Below are 12,878 nucleotides of genomic sequence, written 5' to 3'. Positions count from 1 at the left end.
TGCCAGCCTTCCAAAATATATCAGTTATTACAAAGTGCCAATTGCATTTGCCCTTGCCAGCTACTTGCAGACAGGCGAGCCGATAGGTGTTCTGTCACCTTGACAAGTGGGCCAGCTATCCAGAAGGCAGATGATGTCTTTGCCAAAGTCACACTGGAAACCATCAGGCCTAAATGAAAGGCTTGTCACAAAACAGGCTTGATGCCATCAACCTTGGCTGCTACATTTACAAAAAACCACCTGAAGCCACAAAGCTTTAACTCTGGGAATACAAAGAGCATACAGTCAGAAATGTTATTTGCAAATATACTAGCAAAACTGAGTAAAAAGAATTCATAACTAGGTTAAAGCATCATCTTCTGAACCAAGCCAATAGCAGAGCTGTGAAATATCACCGAAAACTGTCCAAGCTGACTTATGAACAGCTGACTTCTCTAATTGAGGATACTGATACTAAACGCATTCTCAGTCAAAGCCAAATACCCTATTTCTGTCCATCTTAGAAAAGTTAGTAGGATTTCAAGCCCTCACTGAACAGCTTCATGTGTACCACAGAAAGAGAATGATTGTTTCATTAAAACAGAAAAGAAATTAACTTGGTCAGCAGGGTATAACTCAGGAAAATCCAGAATTTCATGTTTCTTCCTACCCAGAAGATTGATCTTCCTTTCACTATGCTGTTCATATCAGAGTATCTCTGGAAGAGAGTTTAAACAACTAATGAGAATTCAAAAGCAAGTCCAGCAAGAACAACTTGCGCTAGAAAATGGTTCTTGCAAAAGTTGCTCATTACTCCCCACAAACAGGCATAGCAATTGTTAACTTTACTGACAAGAGAGTTGAGAACAACGTAGAGGAAGGGAGTGGGTAAGGACTGAGTCAAAGTGGTACTAGAAAAGGAGGGAAGAGATGCTCAAGATTTCAAGTAAATACATTTCTAGAAAAGCCAAAACTGTACCTACGTTGGAAGGTCAGGCACTCTGACAGATCCTATTTCCGTTTATAGCAAGAGGCAGTAAAAGTTGAGAGCTGCTTCAATGTGCAGAGGTTTCCAACACGCTGTTCTCTTACAAAAATGATATTCTGCAACAGACATGACTTCATTACAAGAAACTTTTCGCTGGCAGGTGATGAGCAAAATAAGTGCAGAACACATTTCAGTGCATCAGCAGCCACCAGGAAAAAAAAAATTTTTTTTTTAAAAATAAGCTTTGCCAATGCACTCCCTGCATTTTACATCAGTGACAGGGAGGGAAAGAGGGTTCCATACATCTCCACCTCTTAACTGCCTTGGCTACATGGAGTAGTTGGGCATGTTTTATCTTCTTTCTGCTGAAAAGGCCTGGCTCCATTTTCTACAAGCTATTCTAACCCCACAGAAAGCTTCATTTGAGAACAGGAGCCCTGAGCTCTTATTTCAGCTGTTCAGGTCAGCACTTTGAAAATAACTTCCAGACACTAACTGATTCCAGGTGTTCACTAAACACAGGGATCCACTCAGCCCACACCACCTCCCATCTTTGCTTTCAAAATGGGAATCTTGCCAGCTATCACAGGCCCAATTCTCTTGACAGCCTGGTGCAGTGTCTGCTCTCACTCAGGCAGCTCACTTCAGGCTGGACTTTCTAGCTTACAGTTCTTCCTCATCAGTTCAGGGAGAAGACAGGCATACGCCAACAAACCTGCGTAACACACTTAACAGCATAGTACATAGAGGAAGGAGCAGCCACACAGTAAAAATCGAATCATAACGTTAAGGCAAAAAATACTTTTCATTTTGTCTCCTCAAACAGAACTGCAAGATAAAAAGGCATCATTTATAGAAACAGCAGCAATTTAAGAATCTCACTTCTCTGTGATACTTTACAACTTTGCTGCATATAGTTTCAAATAAGAAAGATTATAACTGAAAGGGTATCAAAGCAAAACATTTTTCTATTTATTCTATGCATAATATCTCCCATTTGCAGAAGTTTTTACTTTTAAAAAGGTGGGGGGGACACTAAATAAAATTATTTATGCTTAAGTAAAATCCGTGCTGATGAGAGTTAACAAACTTTCATTCTAAAAGTCTGCTTCATGTCTTGCACGTTACTCTGGATTCTCCTATCTAGGCCAGGACACCATTGTCTCTGACACTGGACCAGAGATGGATTAGTAAATAATCCAATCCAACATGGCAATTTCTGTAAGTTATTTTAAAATAACAAACAACACTTACATAATCACAGCTAGTTCAAGAGAACCTTGAGGCACTTATCACATTAATCTTTTAACTCACTAACATTTCAAGTTCACTATGCCCTTTAAGAAATGTTTGCAAATATTGTGCAGTGCTTTTGCTACTACAAGCCACATTCATTTTTTCCTCTCCAAACAATTCCTGCACAAAGGTCTATTTACAAGCATATTCCCTTTAATAATGTAACTTGTGAGGAAAGAGAATATAGCCCAGGTGAAGATGTGCTTTGCTTAAAAATATTCACCGGCCAAGAGGTCCCAAGGGAGGAAAGATTGAAGCTTAAGGACAAGGCCTACATAATAATACCACAAGGCATTTAAGCTAGCCTGTCGGAGCTAGGAGCATTTTAAAGATGCTAAAACACTGAAACAGTCATACATTTCCAATTTTCTCCTGCCCCATATTGATGTTGCTACACTAGCTACCCTATTAAGTACAATTAAAACTGAAAATTAGACCTTTCCTGGCTGATCCAGTACAGAACTCCCCCCCTGCACTGATGACAAACCAAAGACAAACGATTAAAGTACCACCTTCCTAGCTACCATCAGAAGTATGAATCCTTGCTCTAGGGATTGATGAGGTTAAACACTAATCAGGAGTGAATCATTTTCAAAACGCCATCGAGATAACCTGCACCAAATAGGCTCAGAAAAGCTACTCAGATGATACAAATCATACTTAGGTCTTATCTACACTGGCAGATAAACTCTTCTTAATAGTTCAGCACATTTTTCAGCAAACTGCTTATCTCTCAACATGAACAAAGGTCAGCTGTTCTCACACTTCAGGTCCCTGTCCACAGTTGTCGTTCTGTGTGGGTGGGAAGATGGACAAGGTCTACTTTTATTAGCTAACCCTCCCCCTCCACTTTCCCAACTGCAGTTTTCAGAATCCTGGTATTAATGCCTGCAATTCCAAACTAAAATATACTGCTCCACTCTTCCTATTGTTGAGCCCATTCCATTGCTTACAGATTGGTACATACGCATTCACATAAAAGTGGGACTGAAAAGGATCTTTCAGTTTAGGTCCTGTCTAATCCTTTGCTATTACAAACTCGAGTCATCTCTTCCATAACCTTCTGGAGCTTCAACTTAGAAGCAGCAATTTGTGTACTTTTGACTCCACTGGAAACTGCATTCAGAACTTAGTCTTTCTAAAAGTTAGAACTTCCTTCTAGCTGTATTCATGGCAGGGTTACAGCGTTAAATGCCAATGCTAGTCTTTAGTATAGATGGTTCTTTTTCTCGCTGGTATTGATCCCCCTTCCTTCTCCTCCCCTCCATCCATGTATTTCTTGGCAGCAATTACATCTCCTGCCAGCCTTTGCTAGAGGAGGCCAGTCCTTCCATTCACCACTGGTTCAGGGGGCTCTCAGGCTCCTACCAGCAACCCTTTTCTGCATTTAGTTCCCACTATCTTCCTCCACAGTGGGTGACCAGAACTCTGAGAAGTGTCTCCCAGGCCATCTACAGAGGCACTTGAACACTTCCACCTCCGTGGAAGTTTTTCTCCTGGTGCATCCCATATGTGAGAATTAACAGCCATCCTATTGTAAACAAGTATACAGCCCTTCTAGTCCTTTCCACTGCATGTGCCACATTTTACAAAAGAAGTTTGTATTCAGCTCCCAATTCTGTGGAGCCTTGTGTTTTGTCTCACTGAATTTTGTCTCACTCCTTACTCTAATCCTTAGGGTCACTCAGTTCTGCATATCTAGCTTTTGTGTATTTATGAATCCTCTGAACTTGGCATCATTAGCCAAGTTTTATCAGCACACACCAAATTTTTGCACCAAAACCATTAATAGAAATACTAAATAAAGCAGACCCTAAGGCTAATCTTTGAGGAATTCTACTTATCCTTGCATTTTCCTTTCAACAATACTAAACCTATCCCTGCTTAAACAATTCCTTATGCACCCTACAATTCTTCTATTAATTTCCATCTTCTCCCACATGGTTCACACTTTCCCAAATGGCTCTCTTGATCAAATGTTTCAGTGAAGTTCAAATAAATAAGATCTATTGTGTTTTACTTGATAAGATAATCAATTCTCCAGACAAAGAAAGCTGTTACGTTAGTCTGGCACAACCCACCTTGGTACTCCTTGATCCAATGAAGAAGGTAGATTCCTTGCCCTGTAGATAAAGGCCATGCCCACTAGTACACAGGAGTAGCACAATACAAGAGTTTGAATACTTACTGAAGCATTTTGTTTTGCTTCTACTTAGAAAAGGCCTGTGCATTTTGAGAAGGGTTTTGAAAAAGGCATTGCTACACCAAAACAAAATCATCCTCAATAAGCATGTACAGGATCCATTTTTATATTTTTGTTTAAAAGTCTCCCTGTAAAAACAAAACTTTGGGGATAAATGAGGTATAATACACTGCACATCTAAGGGAGAGGGAAGGCATAGCACATTGACAGCCCCAGCAGAAAATTTAGAACTGACATACTGAAAGATGCTAAAACGGAAATGGAAAGGTAAAATTAAAAGTGAGCTAGAGATTATAGTTGTTATTTGGTCTGTGGAAATGACCAAATGAGAGGCTGAATAAAAATCAAGCACAAGCACTTGAGCTCTCTGACAGTAGCAAACTATCCCCTTGCTGATTAGTCTCTGCTATTTAAATAATTTCACTTTAAGGCAAACAGGACTGCTCAACGTAAGGAAAATGGCTCTTTATAAAAGTGTCTGTATTTTTGAAAGCTTCTCCTTCACAGCAGAGTGAGCACCTAAGTTCAAGCCATTTACACATAACATGGGTCACTACATGCTGGAAGCAAGCAAACTACTTTTACCCAATTGTTTTTCAACAGCATCTCAAACACTCCTTGCAAGAAATATGGCAGCAACACAAAATGAAGTGTCTGACTGGGGAGTCCCCCATGGCAAACGAATTACCTGCTACGCAGAAGACACCACCAGCACACATTTCTATAACCACTCCTGTTCCTAGTGGAAAAAGAGCCCTAAGTTCATTAGTTTGGGAAATGCACCCTATATTCAAGCTGGGACAATGCTCTATACTCTGATAAAAAGAGTCAATGGAAAAAGAAGTGATATTTTCCAGTAAAAAAAGGGTCCATTTGCATCTTCACTTCCAAAATAAAGTTCTTATTCCCCTAGTAAGAACCGTCCATCTTTCCTTTGATTTCATTACTCTCCATACAGTTCCTGTAGGCGAACTACTAAGTTCCTCAAATTATTCTTCAACAAAGATGATGGATAGCGTGCTAAGCTATTGTTCAATAGTTTTCTCCGTCTCCAGAATGTTAGATCTGTGATCCTGGAAAGACAGTTTCTTTAACTGTTCCCAGAGCTTTGAAATGCAAAGCAAGGACAGGCATATTTTTTATGTGAGCTCTCCTACTTCTTACTCTGATTCTCTGATTATACATTACAGCCTCAGCCTGCCTAGATGTCAGGTGCTCATCCATTATGTTTACACTCTTTCTATCTTTCTTTTGGCCTCAAGACTTATTAGTCTGATATATTCAAATGGAAATAAAAGCATTAACGGCAAAGGAGAAAGAACACTAATATTTTTTAATATCAGAGGTAAGTACAGCATTTTTTGGAGAAAATTAATATTTTAGCCTGGAGAAAAGGAGGCTGAGGGGAGACCTCATCGCTCTCTACAACTACCTGAAAGGAGGTTGCAGCGAGGTGGGGGTCGGTCTCTTCTCCCAAGTAACAAGCAATAGGATGAGAGGAAATGGCCTCAAGTTGCAGCAGGGGAGGTTTAGATTGGACGTGAGGAAAAATTTCTTTACTGAAAGAGTGGTTAAACATTGGAACAGGCTGCCCAGGGAAGTGGTGGAGTCCCCATCCCTGGAGGTATTTAAAAGACGTATAGATGAGGCACTTAGGGACATGGTTTAGTGGGTGGTGGTGTTGGGTCGATGGTTGGACTTGATGATCTTAGGGGTCTTTTCCAACCTCAATGATTCTATGATTCTAATATCGGATAGGAAAATATGGCAGGAAGCTTTGCCCAGCATTTTAGTGAAGTACTGGCAGGAACAGACCTACAATATTTTAAGAAATCTATGGAAAGAGGCGCAGGATGGTTGCCATATTAAAATTAAGTGGATCCACTCCATAAGAATGGGAGAAGACTAAACTCTGGCTAAAGCACATATTTGACATCAGGCTTCCAAACAACACATTTAAATACATTACTCCCAACACCCAAACATGGCCTGAAGTCCCCCAAAAATGCATTCTGACTACTCTGAAAACTGGAGCTTCAGATTTTGAGACGACAAAGGAACATTTTCTCCCCACCAGGCACAAAAAGCATTCTGTCAAGGAAAGCTAAAACCTAAGGCACTGCAGAAAGTGAAGAATAATATACATTTTAACATAAGAGAACAGGATAACGAAGAACAGAAGAGCTTAGACCAATACTCCAGCATATGCTGCATGTCACATTCAATAGGTGACAGCTTCCTCCAAGACTTCTCTATGTAAAGAACGGTGGCTTCAATACATATACAATAATTGTAAGACAACCACAATTAATTTTCTCTTGGAACTTCTACCTCACTCTCTAAAGACAAAGATCCCCTTTGGAACTCTTCAGGCACTTCTCCCTCAAGAAGATTTTAAATGCTTCTAAAGCAATGCTTTCATCTTTTACACAAAGTCCTAAAAAACATGTAACCTTTCTAAATGAACACAATGATTATCCTCATCATCCCTTCCAACCCTGGCTGCTCATTGCCACTTCTTCTGCTCTGCTTTGGAACAGCACAAGTATTTATGCACCCACACAGTAAACCTGATGAGGGAAGCGATCTGGCTGAAAGCTGTTTTCCATTCTAGATTACTTTTTGCTATGCAGGACCACCTCTTTCAGCTGCAGTGCTCACAGAACCATAAGGTATCAGGTGGGAACAGAACATTTCCACACAGACACTTGAGTCAGAAGCCCCACGTGACAGGAATGGCAGAACTACTCTAAGTTGAGACTAACTTGTCCTGGCAGAACTATGCAAGAGAAATTCACACGACATTAATCCCTGTGCAGAAGCCAGCAGAAAGCCCTGTTTTGAGGGATTTTGCGGAATATTAGTGACCTGCATACATCGGCTGTCTTCACAGAGTGAATTCTTTAACATTTATCAAACCTTCAGCTTCAGTGGAACGCAAATTTTTTGATGACAAAATTAAGCTCTTAAAAGTAACTAAAATGTAGTATTGTGTCTATACAGGACAACAGCAGATAATCTTTCCGTGAGGTAAGCTGAGACCTCATAACTATAGAAGTTTCTCTAATAAGCATAGCTTCCTTTTTTGTTTTGGTTTTTGTTGTTTGTTTGTGAGGGGGGTTTAATTAGTGTTTCCCCTTACATAGTATTTATCTCCCTTTTTGGTGCCCTGGGAATTCCCACTGTGATGAGACAGCTTGTTTTACACTGGGTATCTTGTAAACAGCAGTCATGCAATTTTCAGTATGTTCACAGATCATAAATTACAATTATTTACATAAAACTTAGATGTACAAAATGAAGTTTCAATATCCTCATATTATGCTAATTCTAATTTTCTTCTCCAATTAGGGACTTAGCTCTAAAGTAGGGGGCCACCATTAGCCAACCCAGAAAAACCCACCCCCTCACCCCCCCAAACATAGAAATTAGCATTTAGGTTCAGGTCAGTGGTACAGTTACAGACAGCAGACAGCAAACACTTTTAATCAGATTGATTTCTTGCTTGGTGACAAAAGACCAGAGGGCTACAATAGGCTACTCCAATAAAAATATCTGCTCAACTATGGAGTGATCATGCCAGAATTATGGCATTACTGGAACTAGCAACAGTAACCCCCAGTCTTGTCTTGATTGGTTGCAGTTAATTAAGTATCCAGAAATTCATATGAGCAATTCAAATTATTTCAACATGCACTGCTTTGTGTATCTGTCAACAGATTTTTTTTTTTTTTTTTAAACCAGTAACCACTTATTCATAACGGACATTCAGAGAAAGGTAAATTACTACCTTGTAAGAAAGGAGAAGATTATGAGCTTCATTCACTACTGCAAAGATATTCAATGCCTTGGATGGAAGAGAGTGCAGAGTAGCTAAGCATAGTTAATCAAGATTCAAAAAGGAAAGTAGAGAACGCCAATATTCTCCCTTCTCTTCTATTCACTGAAAAAAAAGAGCACTAATCCACCACTAAATGCAGAATCAAGAAATCTGATTCCCTTTTCCCTCCCTCTCTCCTCCCTTCCCCCCCAACTCCAAAAGCAGAATCTGCATAGAAGGACTTCCCGTACTGAGTGTAGCACCTGTGTAATTACAAATTACAACTGTGCTAACCACTGTACTAAATAGAGATGCTTGCCACTTAATTAAACCCTTTCTTAGAGAGGAAATGCATACACATTCACACTATCTCCTCTTCTCAATTGGTCTCAGACATTGCAGGAAGCTAGTCCCCAAGATTTGTCAGCCAGCCAGCCCGCAGATGTTTCAGAAAGAAAAACAGGTCAGCATTAACAGGTTCATGTCTTTGGCTCTAGGCAACAGGTCAGCAGATCAGTGTCTGCTGTCTGCAGCTGGCAGGCTCCACCAAGTGAAAATGGTCCTTAAGCATTGGCCTGAATTCCTGTCAAATCTGCACTTCTCTTTACAGGCCTGGACAGCAAGCACGCGAAACAGCTATAGCAGCTTAATGTGATATCATCACTGAAGCCAACTAAATCTACCCTTGCAAACTGAAGGACGACTAGAGGTACTCTCCAAACCCATGCTTCATTAACCTAAGAGTCCCTGCACGTCAGCCTTACACCGTCAGCATCAGGGGGCTGACACCTGCCTTCCAATATAACTGCAATTAGATGCAACTCAAGAACATCCAAGACCATGACTGGAGCCTCTGAGCGACACAGAAGAGTCCAAGCACACTGCTTTTCTTTCTGATACATCAGCCTCACCTTTAACTTCCATACTGTATTCCGTGGCCCTTCAGAAAAGGACAGCTGATCTCTCCATTGCTTCCCTGCGGTGGGCATGGAAAAAAGGAATATGATTCTGAAAAGTAGTATGAACAAAATCTTTTGCTTTATCTTCCACACACAAACACCGAGCCTGAGTTGACAGTACGATTTGCAACAGAAAATGGTGCCCTACTTAAATAGGTCATTATCAACGTATTTGATCGCCTTCTAATCCTTGATTACTCTAACATCAAAAATCTATCACTGATATAAAATAATTCTGCTGTGTATACAAAGATCTTTGAGCTCAGCAGGTGAAAATCTAAAAACTTCATATAGTCACTGCTTCCAATTAAAAACCCCCAAACAAAAAACCCCGAATAAACAAAACAAAAAAACCTAAAAGCCACAAACACCACATCATACATTACTATTTATTCTCTCAAAAAAAAAAATGCTTGGACTAAAACTCCTCCGAAGGTGTTGCTTGTGGTCCACCTGTCAGCCTTCACAAATTTGCTAATTTTTCAGCAAAACTTCAACCTTTCAAAACTTGCAATCTTCTGCCACTTATGGATAAATACAAAGACAAATTTAGCATTAACCCTTGTCAGCTGCTATCAATGGCTATCAGTATCTGACTTACTAACCACCTCATCTTTAAAACATACATCCTGGAGTACAGAATGATGCAAAATGATGTGCATCAGGCATCTGTTTATGGATAGCAAAATCACCTGGCTAATTCATTAGAGGACAAAGGCAATACCAGCCAAACAGACAAGCAGCAGCAAAAAAGGCTTATTTAGATTAAAAGCTCACAGAACAAGAACCTTCTTTTTTTATTTGGGTATCTTCTACTTGCCTCAGAAGGAAAAGTCAGAACAATAACAGTGCTGCTCTAGAGGATGCAATTCTAATGCTTGGGGTGGGGAGAAAAGAACCAGGCTTTGAAGAACTCCTATTAAACAAGACAAAATGAAGAACATGTGGCGTAAGTATGAAGTTTACAGAGTTGGTTGGAAAAATGCTCTACACTGTATGCCACCAGAGAAATATGCACAAAGCCTTTTCATACCAAGTTACTACCTTAAGTACTGGGCAAAGAGACAGTGCTTGCACGCATGTAGCATTAAACAGATTTTAAAAGATTTGATAGCAACAATGAACAATTTTCCTTAGACTAGCTGACCCTTCTTAAGGTGCCCAGCTGATGGTTTTTACATCAGACTGAGCCTGCCAGGCTGGAGCAGAAACCCATTTTCTCCAGCAGCAGGACAAAGGATGCCATCTTGTGGATGGTTTTGCATACTGTCATCCAAATAAAGCACCCGCCTTCTCTCGCACACAACCTTCCAGAAATATTTTTCTGTTAAAATACATGTTGTTTAATGGCAGTCAAGAAACTACCTGGAAAATATCTCTAAGCTAACAGTCCAACTCTGAAAAAACAACCAAGTCTGTCATGATTAACGTGGTTCTTCAGTGAAGATGCTCAACAACTCAACTACACAAATACTGGATTGTGAAGAAATACAAACTACGTAAGCACATCCCGGAGAGACAGAGTACAAGCAGCTTGTTTTCTCAACACAACTCTCTCCTAGTAACAAAGTCCTACAATAGCCATACATGAATATCCTTCTCAAAGACAGTAAACTCCAAAATAAATAAGACTTTCTACTCACAAAGCAAGAATTTCAAAATTTAGTGTTTTTTCCGTTTACAGTTGAAACCAAATCCTACAGCAGGAATATCAAGTCAGAGCAACACATGACAAATATATGAAAATCCCTGGCAGCACAACAGTAACATACAAAAAAGACCTACAAGACAAAATTACATCCACGATAAAAGACAGAGCCAACTATACCAGAAAGTAGTCAGTAAGAAGATCAAGATATCAAAAGGACATATAATTGAACACAAAAAAGATTATGTAGATTCATAATGTGTATAGATGAACCATACATAACTATGGTGTGTATTATTTTATTATCTGGGTATTGTGTAGCTTACAAGTATATTATATAACATTTGTATAAGGCAGGTGTAATTCCAAGGGCAAATTCTGGAAAGCACTGCACAACTGCAATGCAAACACACCAACATGCTCCAGAGCTAAAGCTGTCTTTGTTTCCATAGTTTATGAGAGCAAGAGGAAAACCCAGGAGCTTACAAGTGGAATCCAGAACTAGCAAACATAAGATTAGCCTTTGAGTAATCTGTTAATGAAATTGTTTTCCCCCCAAAAGGTGAAGCACTAGAAACACTTAGCTTTTTCATTGTTACCTAAAAGAGACCAGTACTAAAAACAGTAGGATTACCACTACACTCCTAAAAGCTGCACCTCCTTTCCAAGTATTATTACATAAAATTACACTGGAAGGTCTGATCATAAGCCAATCTGACAAAAAACCTGCTAGGACCAGGCAATCAGTGAACAGAAACCACCGAGAGCAGACACAGAACAAGCCCTGTGGAAGTGCTGGAGGAAATGAAAAACCATCCTCTCCTAAAACGCCACACGCTGTACGTGCTTCCCTTACGTTCTCTGTACCAATGAAGAATGTGGTAAGAAAATATGAGAAATCCTAATGCATTCCCTTTTTCCTTGCTTATCTAGTTATTAGCAAACAGCACATTGCTCTGGCTCTTTGGGACAACCATCCAACTTGTTCTTATTTTCTTCTACTATGAGATGGGCAATTACCTCTTCTCAAACTTTCACCAACAGCATACTCCAGGAATGTAACTAGGACAATGATCTTTCATCATCTTCATAACCCTGACCAAAAATTAACATATTCATGCTGTAAGAAGTCTGAGCAACAATAAAAAAAAACAAAACAAAAAAAAACAGGGAGGGGGAAATCATCCAGTTCCACTTGCTACAATTGCATGCAAAAGATGGTTTTTCTCAAGAGCAATTCCCTTTTCTGTATGAGAAGATGCCATTAATAGCACTAAACAATATGGCCCAATCAAAAACCTAACACTTTCCAGGGAATATTCTGATTTTAAATGAAGGAGTTTATTAGACTTCAACAGGCAGAATCACTTGGTTCCATTTCTCTCCCACTGTGAAATTACCTCATTAAACCTTTAACAGCTTGACGTAAGTAAAAAGCTTTTACTCCACTGTCTGACAGAACGGGTTTTGTGAAAAGGATTCATACTATTTCTGTCCATTCCTTGCCATAGGAGATTTAGCACAATTCTAACTTCGTCTAAATGTATGTATCCTCAGCAGATGCAAGAGAGAATCTCAAGCATTCTACCTACTAGCATGCCTCTAGAAAAGGGTTCATAATCCTCATTAAACAGAAAACACTGAGAAAATTAAGGGGGCTTTACCAAGTAGAACACAAGTATCTTTTACATGAAGCAGTAATGTGCCCAAACCCTACGTGCATATCCGAACACTCCTACTTCCAAACAATCCCAGCAGTGTACAGATATAGCTCTGTTGTTGGGCACGGGTAATGAATGGAATAAAGAAACAACTAGTGAAATTAGGTTCTGCGGTTCATGTTGGCAGCTCAGGCCTTGATCCAATATGAAAGGTCATCTGTACTATAATGCTTATATCAAGACAGTTATGTACAAAGAAACATCTCTCCTTCTAGGTAACAACAATGCAAATATTTAGAGAAAATAAAGCTGTGCTGAAACATA

The 12,878-nt window shown here is 39.6% G+C and overlaps 1 protein-coding gene across 4 annotated transcripts in view; it reads right to left on the bottom strand.

Moving 5' to 3' along the window:
* MAD1L1 (mitotic arrest deficient 1 like 1) overlaps positions 1–12,878 on the bottom strand; it is a 387,234-nt gene that overhangs the window by 361,413 nt on the left and 12,943 nt on the right. The gene's annotated exons all lie outside the window — the stretch shown is intronic.

Source organism: Aptenodytes patagonicus, chromosome 13, assembly GCF_965638725.1.
Source record: "Aptenodytes patagonicus chromosome 13, bAptPat1.pri.cur, whole genome shotgun sequence".
In the NCBI taxonomy this organism is placed as follows: domain Eukaryota; kingdom Metazoa; phylum Chordata; class Aves; order Sphenisciformes; family Spheniscidae; genus Aptenodytes; species Aptenodytes patagonicus.
Note: the sequence above shows the minus strand (reverse complement) of the source record. Positions and strands in the feature narration are given on the sequence as shown.